The 7,280-nt window shown below is 40.9% G+C and overlaps 2 long non-coding RNA genes across 2 annotated transcripts; both read right to left on the reverse strand.

Annotated features, from left to right (window-relative positions):
• Positions 1-3,470: 3,470 nt before the first annotated feature.
• Positions 3,471-4,839, reverse strand: LOC119280906. The gene is made up of 3 exons (XR_005138211.1): positions 4,721-4,839; positions 4,086-4,225; positions 3,471-3,877 (listed from the first exon to the last, which is right to left on the reverse strand). It is a non-coding gene; the product is annotated as an uncharacterized LOC119280906 (long non-coding RNA).
• Positions 4,840-5,234: 395 nt separating this feature from the next.
• Positions 5,235-6,483, reverse strand: LOC119280907. Its single transcript, XR_005138212.1, has 4 exons — positions 5,957-6,483; positions 5,827-5,877; positions 5,559-5,696; positions 5,235-5,466 (listed from the first exon to the last, which is right to left on the reverse strand). It is a non-coding gene; the product is annotated as an uncharacterized LOC119280907 (long non-coding RNA).
• Between the last annotated feature and the right edge of the window lie 797 nt (positions 6,484-7,280).

Below are 7,280 nucleotides of genomic sequence, written 5' to 3' on the forward strand. Positions count from 1 at the left end.
TATTTCGTTGCTCGTCTCCTAGAGAACCAACATGTAGTTGGATGGTTAGGTGGACAATAATACCCTCAGTCCATAAAGGATTTGTGGCTGCGCCGATGAGACTGCTCAGGGGATACGATAGCCTAGACCTGTGGTGGCCAGCCATAGCACAGGGCCAGCTGACGGGCATGTATGACCTCCCTTAGAGCCCAAGTTGCCCGCTTGCTGGCACCATGCACGTTTTTCATCGCATGCGTGCCACTTGTCGGACCATGCAACAGTGGCATACGCAAAGCCAATAAAGACGTCTGATGGGACGTGCATCTGCTCCCAACAACGCGTCTCGTCACCCGTGCCTATCCGCGAGACTTAGGGAGCTTGCTGGGAGGCTGGCTGTGGGGCAGCATTCCCGAGAGGAAAACCGTCCCCATGGAGATCCTGGTCTTGACGCTACTGTTAGTGTCGAGTAACCTCTCTCCAACATGGATCAAACCCTATATTTACAGCTTTGGTGCCAAATAAAGGTGGATTATTCTTTAGTGGAAGGCGACACTCCGTCAATAGCGAGACACTTGTGCTGACTTGTGCGTGTAGTGTGTGCCTTTATACAGGTGAGAGTATGCATGTGTTTATGAACATCTACGTCAGTACCATCTTTAAGAAAAAGTCGCTCATCCCCTTAACATTTTTCCCGATCTGTGTAATTTCCCAGGAGAAGAGATCCACATGCGTCTAGCATTTGCCTGGGAGAGATCCACACGTCCTCGAGCATTTGCCTGGGAGAGATCCACACGTCGTGAGCGGGTCCGAGAGAAAATCCGCGTCTGTCAGCCCCTCGCAACTCGCGTGGCTAAATGCATTGCACTTGCACTGAACCCATTACCGGAGCTCTAGACCTGAAATGGTTAAAGTCCTTGCGTTTCATCGTGCAGTCTATCTTCCACAAGAAGAACAACTTCCGGATGCGATCTTCGCTACTGATTGCTTTTCTCTTGTGCATCGGCTCTATTCCGAGGTCTGAGATCGCTCTTCTCATTGTTAGCTCTACTAGATGACCAGTTGCGCCAATGGCGCAAAGGCCAAGGGTAAGCCATGTATTGAAAGAGTGTACATTAACATTATTCGGGGACATCTTGAAAGATATGAAAAAATTTCCACTTACTATAAGTACAAGCGATGCAATACCCATATAATGTACAAGGGCATATCAGTATTAACAGAAGCGTTAATTAGTCAGACACAAACCCACACCCGAAAAGCACATTGTACAGGGTTGAAACTTTTAAGCCTCACATTCCCAAGCAATGTTAAGGAGGGCCAACAGAATTGAAATCACTGATGCAAAGTATCAGCAGTTAGAAATATTTATACACACAACTTCTTTATTGTAGTCATATGATGATGAAATCAGTACGTAAATCAGCACCAAGGATAGCCGATCAGACAAACAAAAATTCTGCATCCTACTGAACAACACTATTATGCAGGACTCATTTTAAAAGGCCCTCAGTTCTAATTTCTATAAGAGCTTGAAGCTTTGGAGCCAAGGCTACGAACCTTCTCTATTGTGACTTCTAAATGTACTTATGAAAGTAAGGATCAGAAACATTCTCTATTAAACCAACAAACTGAACAATGAGAACTTGAAATATGTAAAAGTACTAATGAAAGTATTTAATCTGTGCATGTACAGTGGACAAAGATTACAACACACGGCATGTTGCAAACATCCTAACCAGCGTACTTTTGATGTAACATGAGAACTTGAAATGTGTTAAATAGAGAGAAAAGGCTAATGGCCTCTCTACAAAATAGAAGTGAATTGAATATTTACTATAATGTAACATGAGAACTTCAAATATGTTAAATAGAGAGAAAGGGCTAATGTCTGGTCTAAAGAACAAAACAAATTTGAATATCAGTTTCGCCAACCCTGGATGATCCAACTCACTTCGTATAATCTAGGAAATTAGGGAGCAAATATAAGTAATCCTTCAAGATGCTAGCAACATCTTCAGGATATACGAATCATTTCTAGTGAAAAGTTGAATGTAGCAGTAACCTTTTCTGAAGCACACAAACGCATATAAAATCCTTTTGTTATATCATGTAGATCATCCCTGCAAGTACAGGTAAAATCAGATCAATCTCCATTAGCAGACGAACCCCAAGCCAAGCCAAGAACATGCATGGTGGTGGTGATAAATGTTCTTCTCTGGATTCGACGGAAGGCGTGTAGTGGAGTACTCACCGTGGAAATCACTGCCGGACAGGCCCTTGGCATCGAACAGAAGACCGCACCTCATTGCATTCTTCTCCTGCCGTTGTAGCTCCCTCTCCTTTATCCTCTCAAAATTAAGGAAAGAGCAGTAAAGTAGTGAACTGAACATCGAAAGCGAGCAGAGGTAGCTAAGACGTATAACATTTTCACTGACAGCGCAAAGGGAAATGTGGAGAAAATGTGTTTTTGTTAGTTCAGTAAAAATTAGAGATCAACCTGATGGTACTTCATTTTTATTCTAATCTGCCAAATGCTATTAAGGAATCTCTTGCTACTTCTCGCCCTCGCTCCTCTCCAGATGCCCCCACACTCTCCTCCTCCTCCTCCCCGTCTCATCCAGCGCAAAGGGCAAGAGTGAACCAACGACTGATAACTTGATCGAGGAAGAAACTTCATTTCCTTAATAGCATTTGGCGGATTAGAATAAAAATGAAGTACCATTAGGTTGATCTCTAATTTTCACTGAACTAACAAAAACACATTTTACACTGCCCACGTACTACTATTACTGTCCATTTGGAGTAGAATTTATAAGTGAATGTTTATCTACTGCTGCACTCAAGTTAACTTGAATTAGGTCGGATGAATCAGATACTTCTGCCATTGGCATGAACAGGTCAATACGGCATGCACACTATACTGCCACTTCTGCTTCAGAAGTATTACTTTTTGTATCTTTGATCATGTTTCTAAGAAAAAGTGTCAAGGGAACCAGCTATGAGGATAAATAAATGACCAAATTTAGAAGTGTTGTACTTCAGGTACCTGGCGGCAACGACATTGATCACCTGGTCTCTACAGAACACATCCAACTCTTCCTGCTTTCCTGCAACACGTGGCCACCCCAAGCCTGAAATCCTCGATGCTCCATCCAACCTCTGAGTGGCAGTAAGGCGAAACCAATATCGATGTCATGATGAAGCTTTCCAAAAAAATCAGTGTTCTTAACTAATGCATCTAATCAATTTGCCTGTACTCTGTTTCTATGCACTAAGTGTGCCGAACCGCTAAGGAAAAAACAGATTTTATGTTATCATATGTAATCAAATACTATGGTAAATGCAATGTATCACCTGTATGGAGCAGCACATGATATATTTATTACTATAAAAGTAGGGCGTGCCAATTATACAGGATAACTTAGTAGTCTCTTAAGGTGTGTTACACATGTCGGATATTACATATTCTAAAAGAATTATTCGCTTCTTTTTTAAGCATTAGAAAGGATACAAAATATTGGTACATTGGAAAGCACTTTTTACAAATAACTCTGGGTTTGTCCTGGTACCTTAGAACCAGAACATGAAGGAAAACAAACGAATCAACACACAAATACACCATTATTTCACAGGCCTATACTCAATGCAAAGGACAGAGGCAATAAGTGATAGCATATAACCGGAAATGTCATATTTCATTTATCAACGCATACAGTAGGACCTATGATAAACCCACATTTCCTGGGTCAACATATCTTTATTGACCATGCTGGAGCAATGAGACACAAATATTCATTATTGCGCAGGCCTATACTCAAATTTGAAGGACAAAGGTAATAAGTGATAGCATTATTTCTTGTTTAGCTTCATCGCAACCAGCTACATCCATAAAAAACACCTACACCAACCGAAGAGAAGTTGTCAGGGAGATACAACCAATATCATGCAAACCAAAAGCGAATACTACTGCAAATCTGGAAAATGAGAACTCTGCGAGCTCTAGAATTACTTTTTAGTGGACCTAAATATTTCCGATTGCCTCTTTTTTGGAGTATAGTACCAAAAGGAACGGTAAAGAGAATGATACGGAACAAAAAAGAACTAACCTTATTTTTGGAATTTCTGTCCATCTTTATTACTGTTGCTTTTCCGATGTTTGTAGAAGGTTCAGTTTGAGTAAAACAAGGGATTCCATCCAGTGAATATCAAGGGGATACATGATCAGTCTGAAACTTGACTCGACAGGCTGAATATACACAATGAAACACATGTTTCAGTGAGATTATCAGATTCACACAGGAAAGTTGCTTTGAACATTAACTGAAATAGAATGTATGAGTTCCAAAAGTTCCCCTCTAATTGTTACACATAATTGGTGCAAGCAAACAAGATTCACAACAGATTAACGTACATCAATGAAAAACCAAAAACCAAATTTCTCTGGAGATCAACATAACAGAGTATCAAATTACATCATTCCTCCAGCCAATTGTTCTCAAATTAAACTATCCTAATATTATGAACATGCTTACTAAAATAGACAATTAAAAAATCAGGTGATTCTCTTCTTATTACCGGTTTCACGTGTGCACTGATGAACCAGGGAAAAGCCAATTTAAACAAGTATTATGTGGGTATTATAGAGCATATTTTTCATATCTAATCAACTTGACAGACACATAGCAAAATTTCTAACCAACATATCTGCACAGTACACTGAAAGTAGAGTAAGCAAACTCACCTATGAGTGGAAGTTAGCTATCTAATCCTGAAGCAATAGTGATGGTGGTTGGTTCGGCCTATGCCCATTGGGTCCTGATATCTTGCTATTGCAGAAATGCTCTTCCCCGTTGCAACAACTATTCTAAAAGTACGAACGTGGATATGACTGTCTAAAGATAGGAACCTAGAATAAATAAACTTCATATTACCAATCATAGTGACAAAACCATACTAAAATAAATTACTTTGTTGGTTAGAAATCTTGCTAATCTACATCATAGAGAACAGAATTAAAATCCAAGTTACTGTTTTGCTCATCTACATCACAAAGAAATAAAGCCAAAGTTGTTGCTTTGCTCATCTAGATCACAGAGGTTGAACAGAAATAAATCCCAAGTTATTATTTCTATTGGTATCTATAAAATCTACTTGCAAGCGATTAACTAAGCACTCCATAAGCATAAATAAAAAAATGGTATATAGTTCAATAACTATAGAAAGTATATAGTATCATCACATATACAAAGCACATCTTAATTTCGAAAGACAATAAAAAGTATCACAACTAACAACCGAAAAGCATATAGAAACACGTCTAGAAAACAGACAAGCAGGATAGTGTTTGCTGTCATCAACACCTCAATACTAAATATTGGCTAAAACCTGCTATTACAGTAAAATATTAGAAAGAGTACCTTAATAAACTAAAGATAGTTCGATCGTACACATTAAATCTGCGTATGGAATTTCTTTTTAAACGGAACACTGCATTTAGAACAGTAGAAGGTCACTCTTGCATACAGAAATTGTAGTATATATTAAAACTGACCATACTGAAGGGTGGCAAGGTTACTCACTGGCTCCATTAGCCACATCGATTGTGTCAATTGCTGCAAGAGCATCCTGATGAGCACTACCCAGTTCCATAAACTCCTCCCATAAAATAAGTATTTTGTTGTATGTCCCAGCTTAAGGCATTAGCCCGTCATAGTTACCTAAAGTACAATTACTTTGTAAGGATGCAACAAATATGCATGAAGATTCCTCAAAAAGAAGTGCACTATTTGTTTTTATTCATGACAATATAACCAGAATAATAAGATCAGCAACTGGTAAAAACTCAACCTGATGAGTGACGTACACCACAGATTTTTAGCCAAAACCTCAAGAAAGCATCTGTACAAAAGTTAAGAAATCTTAAGCAGCGACTTGTCAAATTCCCGTGAACAGAACACTAAAGATAGTATCATTATACCTAGAATATGTGGGATCATATATGAGCGTAGAGTGCGCTTCAAGGATCATCAAGCAAATAAATATTAGCAGTCTGACACATAGTTAGTGCTATCTGATTCCAATCATAGAAATCATGCATGTATGTAGACAAAGCAGACGAGGGCCTTGTTGGGGTTGCAAAGAAGTCTAACAAGTTGCAGATTCCTGTTGTCGTTGGAATCGCCATCGTGCACCAGCTGCAACCTCCATCACCGACCCGCTGAGGACGCGGTCCGCTGCACGGCCAGATGAGCTGCCTCCTATTGAGCGATGGAAAGGAGGAAGAGGCGGAGCGCAAGTAGGAGTTGAGAGTTTTCTTCAATTGCAGGATATAGCTTCACCAGATCTTCGACAATAAAATCATGCAACTCCACGGCAAATTCAACCCCAGTAGGTCCACCACCGATAATCACAAAGTGAAGGATCTTCCTTTTCTCCTCTTCACTGAGGTTAGGAAGTGACGCCTTTTCAAAGCAGTCTATCACACTCTTTCGAATCTTTTGGGCATCCTCCACTACCTGACATTTACAATGTGAGGCTGTAAGCACAAGATATGACTAATACTGCACGGTACAAATACCATATATCTCAAGAGTTTGCATGAAATTAAACTGTAACTTACATCTCAGGATTGAAACATGAGAAATAGCAGAACAGTAAAGAGACACACAATGCCAATCAGGATTTTACCTTCAGAAAGTGGCAATGCTCCATCATACCAAGAGTGTTGAATGTATTCACAGTAACTCCAAGAGCAAGAACCAAGTAATCATAATCAACCATGAAATCACCATTCCCATCCAAATTAGTCCCAAAAGCAAAGCGGTAGTGGATCATCAGATCGATCTTGAAGCACTCTGGTAAATATTCACATGTTTGATTGGAGTATACCTGGAAACAAAATCAATCTCGAAAGATTACAGAGAGGGAGGAGGCCGCATGAAGAGATAGGTAGAGACAGAGAGAGAGAGAGAGAGAGAGAGAGAGAGAGAGAGAGACAGAGAGAGAGTATTTGGTGAAGCTCACCTCGTTGTGTTGGCATCGGATGCTGGAGCCGTCGGGTTGGTGCTCAGCTGGCCAGGGCGATGACGCGGCGAAGAGGAGGACGCGCAGTCCAAGTTGGGAAGGCCTCCACCCCAGCCTGTGGACCCGATGCTACCCTGCTCCCCCAGCACGGCGACCTGTTGGGCGGCGAGGAAGAGGTAGCAGCGGCCCGAGCTGGCTTGGGAACCTCCTGTTGAGCCTGCGAGGAGAGGGTTGCGCGGCACAGGAGCTGCGTGGTGTTGTCGCACACCCGCTGAGGC

The sequence above is a fragment of the Triticum dicoccoides genome, chromosome 3B (assembly GCF_002162155.2).
Source record: "Triticum dicoccoides isolate Atlit2015 ecotype Zavitan chromosome 3B, WEW_v2.0, whole genome shotgun sequence".
Lineage (NCBI taxonomy): Eukaryota > Viridiplantae > Streptophyta > Magnoliopsida > Poales > Poaceae > Triticum > Triticum dicoccoides.